The sequence below is a fragment of the Megascapheus bottae genome, chromosome 11, assembly GCF_031878675.1.
Source record: "Megascapheus bottae isolate mThoBot1 chromosome 11, mThoBot2.hap1, whole genome shotgun sequence".
Classification (NCBI taxonomy): domain Eukaryota; kingdom Metazoa; phylum Chordata; class Mammalia; order Rodentia; family Geomyidae; genus Megascapheus; species Megascapheus bottae.
In genome coordinates, this window is record NC_143519.1 from 58,711,254 (window position 1) to 58,729,174 (window position 17,921).

General features: G+C 39.2%; 2 long non-coding RNA genes and 1 pseudogene across 2 annotated transcripts in view; all 3 read left to right on the forward strand.

The window, feature by feature from the left end:
- Positions 1 to 668: 668 nt before the first annotated feature.
- Positions 669 to 5,059, forward strand: LOC150057166 (uncharacterized). The gene is made up of 4 exons (XR_016537048.1): positions 669 to 723; positions 1,839 to 1,892; positions 3,649 to 3,702; positions 5,025 to 5,059. It is a non-coding gene; the product is annotated as an uncharacterized LOC150057166 (long non-coding RNA).
- Positions 5,060 to 9,063: 4,004 nt separating this feature from the next.
- LOC150057167 (uncharacterized) overlaps positions 9,064 to 17,921 on the forward strand; it is a 99,132-nt gene continuing 90,274 nt past the window's right edge. The window contains exon 1 of the long non-coding RNA XR_016537136.1: positions 9,064 to 9,178. This is a non-coding gene — a long non-coding RNA (uncharacterized LOC150057167). The remainder of the gene's footprint in view (positions 9,179 to 17,921) is intronic.
- Positions 10,101 to 11,407, forward strand: LOC150057168 (26S proteasome regulatory subunit 4 pseudogene; annotated as a pseudogene).

A 17,921-nucleotide genomic window follows, 5' to 3' on the forward strand; every position in this document is an offset into this window, starting at 1 on the left:
TAAAGATTTTGTTCTATCTAATCGTCTCAGATTAAATTTTTTCCTTCCCCTAATACTCACACTTATTTGCATGGAAAAGTGGTTGATAAGTTTCAAAGTGATGGATTGACATGGGAATAAATGTTCAATAGAGGGACTACACAAAAATTCCTTGCTCCAAGTCACTCTGATGATTTCCCCAGCATGTGAATGGAGGACACTGAAGTTTTCAGATCAGAAATGAGTCTGTAGCTACTTTTTCTCATCTAACTGTAGTTACTTGGAAAAACTGGAGGTTTTGATTAGATGTGAGGAAGGTCATGGATAGTCGATGAGCCCGCCTTCCCCTTAGTGATTTGAGGCCAAATTTCTTTGGTGGCTTGGTGAGTAATGTGGTTGTTTTCTCTTTTGGAGATGACCTTGCACCTGTCCTCCTTAATGACACACTGAACTAGAAACACACTCACTCCCAGAATGCCAGTCACGCTAACTGTCATTTTTGTGTCATCAAGTGTATTTCTTCATGGTCTGAAACTGTAAGGTTGCATTTATTTCAAATCAACGTGAGAAGAGAACCAGTTATAGGGAAGAACAGTGCATGAATGTAGGACCTGCATCAGAATTTGACCCAGAATTTGAACTCTTCCGTATTCATGTGATATGTGACCATAGGTGTTTTTGTTACTTTAGCACAACTGCACATGATCCTTGTCCAGCACCTGATGATGGCAATGTGACAGAAAGGTAAGCTATAAACCAAGACAAGTGTAGAGGTGGAAGTTTATGTTCATATTATATATATATATATATATATGTACAGACACATGTACTCATAAGTATGCACATACACATGGCTGGAGCTGAGCACTTGGACACAAAGAAACACCAACACCATGAAAGGACTGGTGGCAGGCGTGATGCAGGGCATGGCAGAAAGTAAAGATCCTGTGTTGGAACACCAGTGCTGCTAGGAAAATGAAAGAAGCATACATCAGGAAGGGTCAGCCTGTCACACATGCCTCTCACATGGCTGTGTGGTGAGTGGAAGTTGGATGTGATCTCATTTAGAAGCCTGCTTGGGAAGGCACTTATCTCAAGCCGTATCATTTTTATTCTAATTAAATGGTGACCGAATTCACTTATCTTCTGATTTTAGCTACTAATATGTATGGTGTCATATGAAGTAGCAATATGACATGAGCAGTGAAAATCGATTGGTTCATATGTAATCAGTTTTTTGACTAAAAATTTATGCTAAAGAAAGAATCCTTTGTGGAGCAAAGTCGAGGATCACACATAAGCTCTTCTTTAACCAGTCCTAGGTCATCTTGTGAGCCTGTCTGCCTAATTCCACATTATGGTGAGATTTTTATGAATATGATGATACTTTTTCTTCCTATGGCATTTTGTCATCAGAGTCATGTAGTTTGGTTTCTGTTCAGATTGTATAAATCTTTCACTTTTTAATAAAGATACTTTTATAATACTATTTTCTGAGGTCCTCATTGCTAGCCTATAAAGTCCTATTGTAGTAAAAATAAGAAGTTCAACTATACATCTTTCGGCATTTTGCTGCTGTTGTTAATCCATGGTCTCAAGGTACTCTGAGCTCTCCTGGAATGATCTTTCTTCTCCTGCGTTCAGTGTGCATTGATTACAGGCATGCAGAACTATAACCAGGTTGAAATCTTCTGTCTTCACAGGCCTGATATGATCAATTAGAATCATTTTCTAGAACAGATGACATGGTAGATTGCTACATGTAAAGTTTAGAAGATCAGCTTGCTAGTTAAACATTAATTATAACTAACTTGACCCAAACTGACATGGTTTCTTTTGCATTCCTTTTTATTCTTTAGCAAAACTGAAGTAGAAACCAAAAGAGTACCTACAAGTGGATTACCATTTAAAATGTAAGATAGAAAGTTCAGTGTGTGTGTGTGTGTGTGTGTGTGTGTGTGTGTGTGTGTGTGTCTGTGTATAAAGAAGCAAACATGGAGGTCACTGCATTGGCATCCAAGTGTCCATAGATTTCTTTCAACACTGTTCTTAAAGTCTTCTCACAATTAAGATTTTTTAAAAGAATTATTCTTTATTTTTCAAAGAATTTTATTTTGAAAAGGTATACAGACTTGTTTATTTGCCTCATATTCAGAACAAAAAGAGCAAGGGCCCCACCCACTGATGCTGGCTGAGATGGAAGTGTAGCATTCCTGCCATTCTTACTGGCCCACAGCAATGGGAGAAAAGCCTGCTGTCAGGAGCAATAGCTCCTTAGTGTTCTGAGGCATGTAGTGGCATAGGCTTTCTCATGTTTTCTGAGGTTCCATGTCTTCACACTTGGTTATTTTTAAATTAGCTGCACTGCTCCAGAAGCAATCAGAGGAACAATACTGGATCAAGTGTTGGGAGTCCTCATCCAATCCATCTGTTCATCTGATTCGGGTTCTACCGAACTATGTTATTGCTATTCTTTTACTCTCAGAAACACATATGAGTCTGGATCTAGTTTGGTAACTGCCCTCTAGAGGTCCACCTTCTGTAAGTTGGGCATGTGCTTTAAGGTGACATTTTTAAGATAAGTGTCCTTGTGAGCCATGTGCTCTTTGGTGAAGGGAAATTCCTCTGGAGAAAGGTTGCAAGGTTAGTTAATTTTCTAGCTATGTCCTTTGCCATACAGAAGATCTGCAGTTTAACGCAGTCCTACTTATCTAGACATAGAGCTCCCCTATGATCCAGCAATTCCACTACTTGGCATCTACCCAACCGTCCAGAAACAAGGACATACTAAAGCCACTAGCACAACGATGTTCATTGCAGCACTAGTTACCATAGCAAAGAATGGAACCAACCCAGATGCCCCTCAGTTGATGAGTGGATCAACAAGATGTGGTATTTATACACAATGGAATTCTATGCTGCTGTCAGGAAGAACAATATCGCCCCATTTGGAAGAAAATGGAAACACTTAGAAAAAATCATATTAAGTGAAGTAAGTCAGACTCAAAGGAACATAGGCTCTATGGTGTCCCTCATTTGTCATAATCAGTAGAAACCTTGAGCTCCCCTAGCAGAGATACACAATAGAACAAAACCTAGATACATAAGTCCATGTCGTATGACACTAAATGAAAGGACCTCCAGGATATAGAAACAAAAGCCATATAATGAGTGATTGTTGTCCTTAATGTACTGTTATCTCTCATCTCTTTTGCTGTCCCTTGGTTATCTCATATTGTTACAGTATTTCACCTTGTTATCTGATATATTGTATATACGTATATTTGGTTATTTGAAAACAGATAGGGAAGGGGGGAAAACAAGATAATGTTCCGGGGGGAGGGGAGGGAAATGGGGACCAAGACATGAGAAAGGGTATCAATGTATGTGAAGTGATGCACCTTCAATCTGGTGAATATAATGTAACCCTTCTATTAATTACAAAAAATATATGGGAAAAAAGAAATGATTGTATTACTGCATGCTATCATCCCATGATGGAATTCCAGTAGAAATAGACAGCTAGATAAACTACAGAATATATTGAAACACATAGAAGTAGAACAAAACATTTTTGAACGGTTGGTTGATGGTTATTGGAGAAATATGGGGGGATATGTAATCAAGTCTAGAAGATACCTGACAATGTGCTTTGTTTTCATCCTGTAGCGATATCTTGTCTGATACCACAACAAAACGTGATGAACTTAACAACAATGAAGGGTATGTTCTGAACATATATGCACCACTCACCTAGGTATACTTATAGATATTAACATGAATGTAGGTACAGACACACATGAAAGTATAGTCAAAGAAAGGAAAGTGATTTAGATTAGAGAACTTTCTTGGAAGTATTGATGACAATACAGGATTTTTGATATTTTTCTAAGATGCATTGGATGTAATATCTGCAGCTACCTTTCTAAAACCTTAGCTGTCTTAAGAATAAATATCAAGAATTCTTCTTATTCCTAATCTATTGTGGTGGCCAAAGCCAATTCAGTGTTTTGATGGAAGCCCCAGCAGGGTAAGAAACTACTCTGCAGGTGCTCCATTATCTCCAGCTAGAGGATACAACACCAGCATTGATCCTCCTCCTCCTACACCACCACCTCCTCCTCCTCCTCCTCCTCCTCCTCTTCCTCCTTCTTCTTCCTCTTTCTCTCTCTCTCTTTCCCTCCCTCCCTCCCTCCCTCCCTCCCTCCCTCCCTCCCCCCTCTCTCTCTCCCCCCTCCCTCCCTCCTTCCCTCCCCCCTCTCTCTCTCCCCCCTCCCTCCTTTCCTCCCACCCCCCCTCTCTCCCTCCCTCCCTCCCTCCCTCCCCCCCCCTCTCTCTCTCAGAGTGAGAAAAGACTAGTCCTTAGGGAAGTTTTAATTTGAAATACGTTTTCCTATAATGGCCCACCTCCAAGGTGTATTTCAAGCCTTAAACAAAATTCTGCCCAACTACGTGTCAGATGTCTATATCAAGAGATGATGATGAAGACACGAGAATCTTTTTGGGCCTGTGTTTATCCTGATGTATCTCATTTCATTGCTCTGGGAATTGGGTTGGCCAATATATAATGACTTGACTAGGTTTCCAGTTGTTCATGGAGAACTGACAGCTGAGGACAGGCCCCTCATATTGTATGTGCTTTATTTAGTGGATGAAAAGTCTTTTACCATCAAGTCAGGGTTAGAATTTTATGTGAAAGGTAAATATGACACTAAAGATTCAAAACTTGGTGTATGGTATATGTATGTTTGTTTCCTCATATATTCTGGATGTGAAGGTGAAAAACTCATGAAACATAAATGTAAATATTTTAGTTGTTTATTAAAAGCATTTCATTATAAAACTGGTGTAGAATATCCCTTTAAATTGATATTATACAGGACTTTGGTTTTGGTTAATCTTGTACAATGCATGTACTTTTGTTTGGATTTGCACCAAAGTTTCGGTTCCTAAGACCAACAGATTACTATTTCCCTAAAAAGGTAACAAAGCCATATCAAGAGAGACAAAATGTGACTGATTTTATTTTTATTCACATTTTACAGCAACCACATGAAGAAAATTGCAAATAAAATTCTACTGTCGCTATCATTCAGGTGGGTAAGACTGTAGAAATACAAGCAATGAAGTATGTATATAAAATATAACATCAATATTTGAAGTGAAAAGAATCTAAGAAAGTCCAAACTGAGCAACAAGAGTTTCTACTGTTAAGATGTTGAAAAATAACCCATGTGTGCCTTCATACTATAATTCAATTGATCTTGGAAAATTGTCTTAAGCTGGTCTTATAACTCAGAAAAAAATGGCATTTAAGCAAGTCTATGTAATGACATATGGCTATGTGTTTTTCTACTCATGAAAGTAAGTAAATATAAGTTGGGTGCTGGTGGCTCACATCTCTAATCCTTGCTGAAAGCTGAGGATTACCACTGGAATCCAGCTTGGACAAGAAAGTTCTTGAGATTCTTATCTCAAATAAATGACCCAGAAAAAGCCAGAAGTGGCATTTTGGCTCAAGTGAGTTTGCTAGTCTTGAGCAAAAGCAGCTCAGGGACAGCACCTAGAGTACAAGGCTCAGGAATGGAAAAGGAAGAAGGAAAGACAGAAATACTGGAAGAATGAGAGGAGGGGTGTGAGGGAGAGGGAGAGGGAGATTGCGAGGGGGAGGGTGTGGGAGAGGGAGAGGGAGTGCAAGGAAGGAAGGAGGGAAGCAAGGAAGGAAGGAAAGTAGGAAAGAAGAAAACAGGGAAAAGTATGGAAGGAGGGAGGAAAGAAGGAAAGTAAAAATAAAGGAAAGAATAACAACGAAGTGTTAAACTTTTGGAAGTATAGGTTGTATTCTAATAACTCCCTTATTTATGTGATTCCTCCATTCTGGAAACACGTTCCTTAGGCTTCCACTCTACATATGAGAATAATTTTATACTGTGCCTTAGAGTACATAAAAATTAATAGTATTTTCATTTGAGTTTCAGTTTTAAAGACTTTGAAATCTTCTCAATTCATCGTCATAACGACATAAACGATACAATCAACCAATGGGTAGTTCGTTTAAAATATGTGACAGAAAGGCTTCAAAGCACTTAGAGTTCAATTCCATAAATATGTATGGAATTGAATTCTTTTTCATGTGTCCACAGCTGAGCAAGGAGTACCCCCAAATAAATAATCATATCCATGTTAAAATCCTCAATAAAAATCTTAGGATCAAAGTGGGCATTATTCGTTTTAGGGCCTCATGCTTCCTGGAGAAGCATTTTACTGACTGAACTAGACTTCTAGCCCTTCCTACTTTCTTATTTCTGAGATAAGGTTTGGCTTTTTGCTCTGACTGACCTGGACTTCAGTAGGAAGACTGAAGTTGCCTTATTGACCTGGCTGGGACAAGAGGCTCACATCATCACACCTAGCTTGTCTTGTTGAAGTGGGTTTGTGGAATTTCTTTGCTGGGGCTGGCCTTGACCTGGTATCCTCCTCAGTCTCATGAGTAGCTAATATCATAGCTATGAACCACCGCACACAGGCAGGTGGTCCTTCAAGCACTTAGGTCAGTTATGCCTTCACTGAGCTTTAACTATTACACTCTGACAAAGATTCAGATTGATGAGTTTTTATGTGCTAAAAGAAACTGATAGATTCATCTTCAGAATTTATCAATATTTAAAGAGTTTATACTGACAGACTAATCATTTCATTTCCATTTTTGTTCTAGCTTGCAGTTATTGTGTGGTTTCTACATACCCTCCAGTATACTGTTTAGGAGGGAATGTTGTTCACTATTCAGTGCTTCTATTGGATAATTCTTCATACCACTGGCCACTATAATCTTAAATAATGTCTTTTTAGCATCTGACATATAGTTTTAGGAATTGTTGAAATGTGGTGCCAAACTCTCATTGTCTTTATTTATTTTAGGATTTTGGCAATACTACTGATTTTTGTCGATCTTGGTCTAATGGTAACAGATATCATAGTTACGACCAGCAAACTACATATTCCATTAGAGTATAGAACAATTTCCCTTCTGATTGCTATATTTTTCCTTTTGGATGTTGTTCTACAAGTATTTGTGACACGGTAAGTTTTATTCTCTCTGAAGCCTAAATCTGAAGAACCCTACTGAGACTGGCTCCTCCACCAATAGCTCAGGCTCACTATTTCCCTTAACTGTGTGCTTGAAACTCCCATTTATCTCCTTGATTTACATAAAATAACATTTATTTGCCAGTCCTGGTGCTTGAACTCAGGGCCTGAGCGCTGTCCTTGGACATTTCTCAAGGCTAAAGAACTACCACTTGAGCCACAGCACCACTCCCAGTGTTTTTCTATATATGTGGTGCCAAGGAATTGCACCAGGGTCTTGGTGCATGATAGCAAACATTCTACTAGGACAAACTCCCAGCCAAATTTTTTTCAGGATACTAAATTAATTAGAAGATCAATCCAAACAAATGTGTGCCTCTTGAAAAGCATTCTTGAAGCCAAGGCCCAAACCCAGATTTTCATTGAGTAGCTTTAATTAGTTTTATATTGCTTGAGACACTCTCATGGAGTAGTTGAGAAAAGTCTTTGAACAGATAAAGCTTAAAGGGATTTACCAAAAGGGGCTAGGCAATTAATATGTCAATGTGTACGTTAAGAAGGAGAAGTATGAGTGCCAGGAGTCTGTCTTAATGGTGGAATGCCTGCCAAGCATGCAGAAAGACCCAAGTTCAATTCCTCGTTTCCACATATAGAAAAAGCCAGATGTGGTGCTGTGGCACAGGTGGTAAAGCTCTAACCTTGAGAAAGTCCAAGGACAGTGTTCAGGCCCTAAGTTGAAGCACCAGGACTTGAGAAAAAAAAAAGAAGAAGAATCTGGGCCCAGTGTCTCATGCCTGTAATCCTAGCTACTCAGGAAACTGAGATCTGTGAATCACAGTTCCAAGCCAGCCCAGGTGCTAAAGTCTGTGAGATTCCTATCTCCAGTTAACTACTAGAAAACCAGAAGTGTTTCTCTGGCTCAAGTGTTGCATGGTATATTTGAGCTAAATAGCTCAAGGACAGTACCCAGTCCCAGAGTTCAAGCCCCATGACTGTTAAAAAATAGAAGGAGAAGTATATACTTGAGGTCTATAGATCAATACTTTGATTCTGACTGGAATTTCAAGTAATGTTTGATAGTATGTGAAATACTAGATACTGCACTCTAAATAGTCCTGAGTTCATTGAAAGGAAAAGTTTCAATGAAAGCATCTGCAGGTGATGTGGAGATTGCTTATCTCATTAGTGAGATGTAGCAAGAAAGAAATAGATTGCTTCCCTTTCCTGCTTGCTGGTTTTCTGAAAAGTAGGATGGGTGAGGCAAGCCTTGGGGATGGGCTGCTGGGCGAGTCAGGCACTGGGTTTCCTAGCCTCCCTTTCTCCAAGTCATTTCAGAAGGCAGTGTATGTTCTTTCCTGAGGACTTGTTCTCCTTCTTCTCTTGAGCTAAGCAGAGTTATTCACTGCCAGGTTAGTCTGATCCTGACAGACTGCCTCAGAGTGTGAAGATGCTTTTCCTGGAGGACTAGTGCTCACCTCTGCAGGAGTCAGTGGTGGAAAGGAGTCTGGTAGATGGATGTCTGTCTTTGCCCTTTTAAGGACACAGCAGCCCCTTGGGATTCCATTGTGGGTGCAAGGACAGATTATGAGTTCAGAAGCCCAGTTCCTACCCATCTCATATGATACTCACATATTGATCTGGGGATAGTATGATGTACTGAAATTGTTGCTCAACAGAACTGTACACTTGCACTTGTCTTCTTCCAACTCCATTTTAGAAGGCAGTGCATGCCTCTTGTCCAATGGCTGGGGTAGATGGCTTATTCATTAAGCTTTGATTGTCATCAGGTATGCAAGTATGTAATAATACAAATTTACTACTTGAATACCTTCCACCAGTATTATGTTTTCTCTTTCCCAAATCCAGTCCATCCATTTCATAGAATCTATTACAATAACAATTTTAATGAAGTTGAGTCAAGTACTTTTTGCTCTAAAGATTTTCCTCTATCCTCTTAAAGAAGATAACCATTTTTTTTTACTTTCTCTTATAGGAAAAAGCATTATTTTTCAGATTTCCTCAATATTACAGATGCTGCCATCACTATCATTATTTTATTTATGGACATCACATACATATTCTTTAATGCTACATTTTTTAAAGATATCCAAAGGTAGGAAACCCATGACTTAACTGTCACACTTTTCTTTCATTTGTTCCTTAATTTGTACTTATTCTTGTCTTAAATTGTGTATATTGAACTGATTTCTGTTTAAGTTCTGAACCTGATACATTTTTTTGAAAATAAAATATTAGGGATGATGACATGGATTGAGTGGTAGAGGCCTACTTAGCAAGTGTAAGAACCTGATTTCAAGGGACTGTAACACAAAAATGGAAGAACAAATGAAGGGAAAATGATACATTTTCATACCCTTGAGATCTAAAAAAAGACAGCATTTAAGGCCAGTTAAAGGTGTCTTCACTAAAGTACTTCCATTGGATATATGAACTGGAATATCATTTTGAAATCCCCCCTTGATGATCTACTAATCTGCTTTTCCTAATATTGCAAGTGTATTGACTTGAACATGTATGAAGTTTCAGTGGCTCTAGTTATACTTCTCTAAAAAATAGCCGATGGAAACCAGGAAATCCCATATATGGCAACCCAGATAATGGATTTTTGCAATGGCAGTTTGGTAAAATGAAGAATGTTAAGGCAAAGTTAAAGCAGTAAGGGATTACTAAGTAATATGTGTATGGGTGTGGCTGTCTGTCTGTATCTGTGTCTGTGTCTGCCTCTGTCTCTATCTCCCTTTCCCTAAATGAGATAGAAAAATACCAATGTACATTGGAGGGCTAATGTTAGGAGGCTTTTAGCTATATTCATTAGAAGTCAAAGAAATAGATTCTTTCTTACCAAAGTTTCTGAGAGGTCCAGTGTGATCCCCAAGTAAATATTGCTTTGGCTAGGGTTTGGATCTTGAAAATAACCTCAATCCATATGGTCCTTCAATGGGCAACCTCAACACCACTTGAGACCTTGGTAGCAAGACAACACTTGAGGTAGCAGCTACAGCAGCTGAATCAACATGGATCGGAGTCAGAGTCGTGGTCATGGCCAGAGGTAGCATGAAGGATGATAAGGACAAGAAAAGGAAATATGAAGTACCTGTACCAACTAGAGTGGAGAAATAGAAGAAGAAAATGAAGTGACCAGATGCTGCCAGCAAACTGCCACTGGTGACACCTTACACTCAGTGTCGCTTGAAATAACTGAAGTTAGAGAGAATTAAAGATTATCTTCTCATGGAAGAAGAATTTCTTAGAAATCAGGAACAAATGAAGCTATTAGAAGCAAAGCAAGAGGAGGAAAGATGGAAGGTGGATGGGGGGGACCCTGATGTCGGTAGGCACCTTGGAAGAGGAACACTGATGACATTTGTGCCACAGTGTCCACATCTGTGGGCTCTGAGCACTGTGTCATCATCCTTTCCATCCTGGACAAGAACCTGCTGGAACCAGGCTGCTCAGTCCTGCTCAACCACAAAGTGCATGCGGTGATAGGGATGCTAATGGATGACACGGTCCCCCTGGTCACAGTGATGAAGGTGGAGAGGCTCCCCAGGAGACATATGCAGATATGGGTGGCTTAGACAACCAAATCCAGTATATTAAGGAATCTGAGGAATTGCCTCTCACTCATCCTGAATATTATGAAGAGATTGGTATAAAACACCCATCATTCTCTATAGGCCACCTGGCACAGGTAAAACTGTTGGCTAAAGCAGTAGGAAATGAAACATTGGCCACTTTCTTGAGAGTGGTGGGCTCACAACTTATTCAAAAGCACCTAGGCAACGGGCCCCTACTTGCATGGGAATTGTTTCGAGTTGCAGAAGAACACGAACCATCCATTGTGTTTATTGATTAAATTGATGTCATTGGCACCAGAATGTAAGATTTGGACTCTGGAGGTGAGAGAGAAGTTCAGAGAACCATGTTGGTGCTGTTAAGCCACTTGAATCATTTTGATTCAAGGGGGGATGTGAAAGTGATCATGGCCCCAAACCAGATAGAAACTTTGGATCCAGCACTGATCAGACCAGGCTTCATTGACAGAAAGATTGAGTTCCCCCTGCCAGATGAGAAAAAAAAATAAGCTCACCTTCCACATTCATAAAAGCATGACTGTCCTGGCAGACAACGTGACTCTAGATGACTTGATCAGGGCAAAGATGATCTCTCTGGGGCCAACAATAAGGCAATCTGTACCGAAGCTGGGCTGATGGCCTTGAGGGAACGCAGAATGAAAGTAACAAATGCAGACTTCAAAAAATCTAAAGAAAACCTTGTTTATTAAAAACAAGAAGGCACACCTGAGGGGCTCTATCTCTAGGAACCACAACTGCCTCAGGAAAGTGATGGGAGTTTTCCTGGCTCTCCACTGGGAAGCTATGAGTGCCTGCCCAGTGGAAACCATGGGGCAGATGATTTTACTAAAAATTCCCCTTTGTCTTAGGAAATGTGGTTGTAGGTCTCACATCTGGCAATCTCTGTTGTCTATGCTGTGCAGCACTCTGCTTCCCAATAAAGTGCGTTTTTCAGAAAGAAAGATAGAAAGAAAGAAAGGAATAAAGGAGGAAGGAAGGAAGGAAGGAAGGAAGGAAGGAAGGAAGGACAGAAAGGAATGAAGGAAGAAAAGAAGAAAGAAAGAAAGAAAGAAAGAAAGAAAGAAAGAAGGAAGGAAAATAAGAAAGAAAGAACACTTCAGGCTCCACCCTAGACCACTGAATTGGTAGCTCTGGGATCTGTGAACCATGGTTGAGGCAGTTCTGCCAAATGAATCTTGTTGGACATGTCCACACCTTTGTGTTTCTGAATGGAGGAGAAACACCAGCCAGTATGGTTGGGAAGTATTGCAACCTGTTCCCTGCCTGATATGCATGTACTAGCTGTAGGGAGCCTCTGTTACTAAAAGGAATAACACCAATGTACAAACAATCAAAGTTCAGTTGGGGGAAAGATGAAAACTAAAATAGTCTATAAATCTGAATGAACTCGTTACTGTTTGTCCAGACAGTAATTTCTCAATCTTAGCATTACTGATATTTTGAGAAGATAGTTATTACTTGGGTAGGGAAGAGAGGACAAAAACATCCTATCATTCTTCCTAGATTCATATTTATTGTAGGGTGTTTAGCAGCAGTCCTAGATGTGATTAGCCCCTGCATCCATTTGGTTGTGACTACCAAGTATGTCCATATGTTACCCAGGGTCCTCTGGGATGAGGGGTATAACTGACTGTTAGAGCACTAGAGCAGAACATGGAGGCCATGGGGGTGGTGCAGAGCGATGTAACATATGTACACAGATTTAAACGTATGTATTGATGAACTCTTCTCTTTCTGAACTAAAAGTATGTATCCATAAATTTTTAGAATGATTGTATTCTTTCGGCTTCTGAGGCTGATAACACTTTTGAGGATCTTTCACCTTGCAACTCAGAAAAGACATCTAGAAAAATTAATCAGAAGACTGGTAAGTGGGCAGGACATGTTTGCTTCCCATCCTGGTAAAAGTTTTAGGTAGCAATATCAAATTCTTTGTGGTTGACTTCTGTTTTACAGCTTCATCATTTTTGTTCCTCCCAGGTGTCTGGCAATAAGAGACGATATGCCAAGGATGGATTTGACCTAGATCTAACTTACATCACTGGTTTGTGAAACTTAACTGTTGATTGACTTCTCTTAATTATAGTACTGTTTTTTGAAACTTGTCATGTGATTGACTTATGTTTAATCCACATTTTCCTTTGAAGTAAGAATATTCCCTTTGATTTTCCCAAACCACAATGTTTTTTATCTAAGGCACATTGGTTTATGCTTTTTGTTTTTGATTTGTTACTACGTTGGCTTCTTTGGTGGTTCTGGGAAAAGAACTCAGTCTCTTGCTTGCTTGGGAGGCTCTCCTACTTCTGCCACACCACTAGCACTTTTTATGTAATTGTTATTTTCAAGGTAGGCTCTTGCTCTCTGTCCCAGCTTTTCTGAGCTACAGTTCTCTACTTGTATGCCATTGTACCAAGCCATTTATTGAGATGAAGTCTTTCCATGTTCCTCAGATCTTTGCCTCCTGAATAGCTGATTTCCAAGACTGAGCCAAAAATGCCTAGCTTTTTTGCTTTCTCTCTCTTCTTTTTTGTTTCTCTTCTTTCTTCCTTTCTTTGTCTCTCTTACCTTCTTTTCTTTCTTCTTTCTTTCCTTCCTTTCTATACTCTCAAAGTATTTTTCTCAATGATTTCATAGGCTACTGTGTTATGGTAATAGATTGGTAGATTACATCTGGGCACAGGTAATCTCATTGATTTCAAACCAAGACTCCCTGGTGGTTAGACAGTAAATACGATGCAATTTCAAGTGGCTCCATTAAAATTTCACTTATTATTTATTCAGTTTTGTTAGCTATCTAAGCATCCAAGAGAAAGAGACCTTAATCGTCTAAAATCCCAGAGAACAAGTTCATTATCCATGAGGTCAGGTTTGCTAAGGGAAGAGGGCTTCAAACACTAAGTTCCTGTTGAGCCTAAGGATATTATGATATTGCATAGCTTATTTATTTACTTTTGTATTGTATTGTCAGTCCTGGGGCTTGAACTCAGAACTTGATAACTGTCCTTGAGCTTCTTTTGCTCAAGGCTAGCACTTTACCAGTAGAGCCACACTGCCACTTCTGGTGTTTTCTGTTTATGTTGTCCTGAGGAATCCAACTCAGAGTGTTTTTGCATGCCAGCCAAATGCTCTGCCACAAAATCACCTCCCTAGACCTCTATTGCTTCATCTTAATGCATCATCTTGGTTATGTCACTATCATATCAACTCTTCTTGTACTCTGAGAAAAGAACCTGGATAGATGTACAAATAATTTTTGTTATTATTGTTGTTCCCATCTGTACTGACTTCCCTAATAGGGATTCTTTTGCTTTCCAGACCGTCTTGTCGCCATGTCATTTCCATCCTCTGGGATACATACATTCTATAGGAATCCAATGCAGGTAAGCATATTTGTGCAGCACAGAGTGAACTCTATAGACTCAAGAGCTTAGTGTTGACCCAGGCAAAGCAGTGTTCTACCATTTTATTCTTTCTGGTGAAAAATCATAAAAGCATGGTATCAACTTGCTTTTGTTTATGCGAAGCCCTGGAGGTCCTACTGATTAGTAAGAGCACCCATTTATTTATCTCAAGATAGAGTGGTTTGAACATTTGGATGGGGCTTAATGGAGTGGTTCCAATGATTAGATACAGGACTGGCTACTTCACTGGGCTGATCTGGGCATCTCTGATGAGTTGCCGCTCATCTGAGGACTAGCTAATCTGAATTGGCTTTTCTGATTGCCTCTCTGTTATTATGTCTCTTCTCCCAGGCAGCTAGATCTTGGGGACCATTGAGATGGCCTTAGGAACAGCAAGCAAATGAATGTAATTACATTAAGACTAAGTCTTCAAGTGAGTGTGAGTGGCCTTGAATTCATTAGCTAAGACAAAAATGAATTACAAGAGCAGTCTGGATTCAAGGATCAGAAAATAGGCTCCATCACAGGATGAGAGGAATTGTGTCCCCATATGTAGTCTTTCAGGGAGAAGAAAGCCATGTCTAAAAATATATATGTTCTTTCACATAGATTCCCTGATAATTAAATAAGGGAAATCCCACTTTTGGCTCTGTAAGTGACTAACTTAATTTTAAGCCCCTTGAAGCTCCTTACTAAGAAAGTACATAAAATTTTGGGTTAGGGATATATGTACATATGTATTCACATACAGTGAATTCCTGTAGTAATTCCTACTGTTTTTCCTTAATGAAATATAATTGGAGATCTGTGTATGGGTTCATATATAATGTATTTACATTCAGTGGTCAATGACAGGAAATGCTCTGATGGGTGATCACTCAGTGTGTGAACATCAATGAATGTACTTGAAGTAAGTTCCTGGAATTCTCAGCAGCTTCATCCCATAAGAGTACTGTTGTGTAAGCTGGGCATCAGTTATCCAAACATAGCCTCAGGACTAAAGGTCTCTTTCCACACACAAGGCAAATAATAAATGCTCCACAATTCTTATGAGACAAGCGAGCAAGTCCTAGTAGCAGAGTGCTTTCCTAGTATGCATGAAGCCCTGGGTTCCATTCCTTGGTATCACATTCACAGAAAAAGCCAGAAGTGGTGCTGTAGCACAAGTGGTAGAGCCCGAGCCTTGAGAAAATCCAAGGAGAGTACCTGGCGCTGAATTCAAGCCCCAGGATTGGTAAAAAAAAAATAGTGTAAGAGAAAATGTAGAACCTCACTCATCATCAGAAAAATGCAGGTGGAAACCACAATGTGATAGCACTGCAACATTCCACAAGCATGACAATTATTGAATAGTTAAGAGGTAACACATGCTAGTAAACTTGTGGAGAAAGATGGCCCATGGCAAGCTATTGATGGGGATATCAGTTAGCATAGACATTCAAGAAAACAGTGTGAAGATTCTCAAACAAATCACACTTCAATGATCCTGGGATCCAATCATACCTCGACTGGGTATTGATGCGACTTAAAGAGATCATTTTGTGGCAGAGACATATGTACCCCTGGTTAAAACTCACTGCTCAGCAGTGAATAGCCAAGGGATGAAATCCACCTCTTAAGTTTCCATTCCAAGGTGAATGTTGTGGCACCTCTACATGATAGTGCATTGTTTACTCCTGCAAACAACTGTCTTTGTCAATAACACAAAAGGAGAAGTTATATGTTAATAAAATAAGCCAAATGGCAAGTATGGAATATGTGAAATAAAAAAGCATTGATCTCAATGAAGGTGAGCCTAGACTAGTGAATATCAGAAACTTGGGTGAGTCAGAAGGAGGAAGGTTTGGACAAAGGTTGATCAATGAGCAAGAGATTATAATGACATAAGAGGTAACTTTTCGCTGAGCTGTTGCACAGTAGATTGATTACACACAACAGCATTGTGTTATATATTATTAAAGAAGAAAGGATTTTAAAGTTTCACTATGATGTTATCAAATGCTTGACATAATAGTTGTATTTAACCTGATTTATGTACATGTATGTATGTGTTTTTGTATGTGTATACGCATATACATGTGTGTGTCTCAAAATCTCATGCGATACTTAGTAATATGCATGACATTTATTCTTCCGTATGTATCAATAAAGAACAATATGGTACCACATACCTAGAAAAAAGCCGGAAGTGGTGCTGAGGCTGAAGTGGTAGAGTTCTAGCCTTGAGAAAGTCCTAGGACAGTGCTTAGGTCTTGAGCTCAATCCCAGGACTGGCAAAAAACAACAACAACAAAAAAACAATTGGTGTTTAACTGAAAAACTATCATTATGTAATGCATGCTTATATAAATAAACCTTTACTGATGCAGACTTCACATTGCCCTCATCTTACATTTGTCTATTAACGCAATTATGTATGAGGGCATGCAATGAACACCACTATCAAATTGTTGACAATGTTCTGGCATTTATAATCACTTTTCAAACACTGAAAGTGTTCTTTTGATTTTTGATTGGCATAGATCAGTTTTAATGTTTCTTGAGTTTCTCACAGTAGAATCATATGGTAGCTCTTTTGTAACTGAGTTTCTACCAGCAAAATAAATTCTAGTTTCTGTCCTGGTTGTTCTTTTAGAAATAGGATTAATATTTATGGATCTATGGAAAATGCACGCACAGAAAGTATAGTGTTATATACTGCTCCAAAGTGTCATGAAATGCATTATATTCTGCAAATCCATTTGGTAGAAAGGAAAACATGCAACTATGACAAAATAAAGCTGGAGGAAGAGATGTAAATTTGGCAGCTGGAAGTTTTTGAGTGGACATTTTATAGCTCATATGACTTTAAATATTTGAGTTTGAAAACAATGAGGGTAAACATTGTACTTTGTGTTGATCTGTACATCATAAACATAACACTGAACAAACTTAATTCCTGAGGAGGCTAAGCAGGTCATATACTCCTGCTTGTCCTTCAAAGGGAAGAAGGTTTCAGCATTGTATTTTGTACAACACTGAATATAGAAAGAAAAGGGTCAGAGTGCAGATGCGTGGGACACAGCCACAGTTACTGGAGAAACAAACACAGTGAGGAAGCATCAACAAGTCTGGCCACTTCTGTATGGAGTCAGGCCATGTCCCTTTGCCCCTAAGTCAAGTAAAAGCTACTTTTGCTGGAAAATACAATGTGTTCTTGATCTTAGCCATGCTCCCTTGCAGTCACTTCATAGATATCTAGGGATCCAGGAAGAACAGGATTTATAAAACTGCAAAAGGCAGACTGCTTTCCAAACACAATGCCTTTTCTTGTCATCTTGAAGAGAAAAATCCAGAACTATAAACACTGGCCAGGCCTCCAGAGACAAAGGCTAAGGGCAGGTCATTCAGACTGAGACTTGGACAGATTTAACATGCCTACCTTAATGCCTCCAGCACCATCCTGTTTAATATGAGGGTCTATCTGGAGATAGACAAGAATTAGAAGGCATGAATGCTTGGCTGCTTTGTCCTTCAGAACAAGGGGGGAGCTAGTGTATACTCTTAGGTCAAAAGAAGCATTTCGCAGACTTGAAGAAGAAGAAAATCAGAAGATTAAAGCTGTGACAAAAGCGTTTTCAAAAGTAGACAGCATGTTTTACTAGTATCTTTAAGTAGTTGTACAAAGGAGCCACCTTCAACAATATAGTTTATGAATGTATTTATCTTTTTTAGGAAGTGGCTCGTTTCTTCAACACCAGACATCCTGAGCATTATTTTGTATACAACCTTTGTAGTATGTATATCACTTTAATATATTTGCTACTGTAGATATGTAAGAAAGTCACCTTGGGTATCT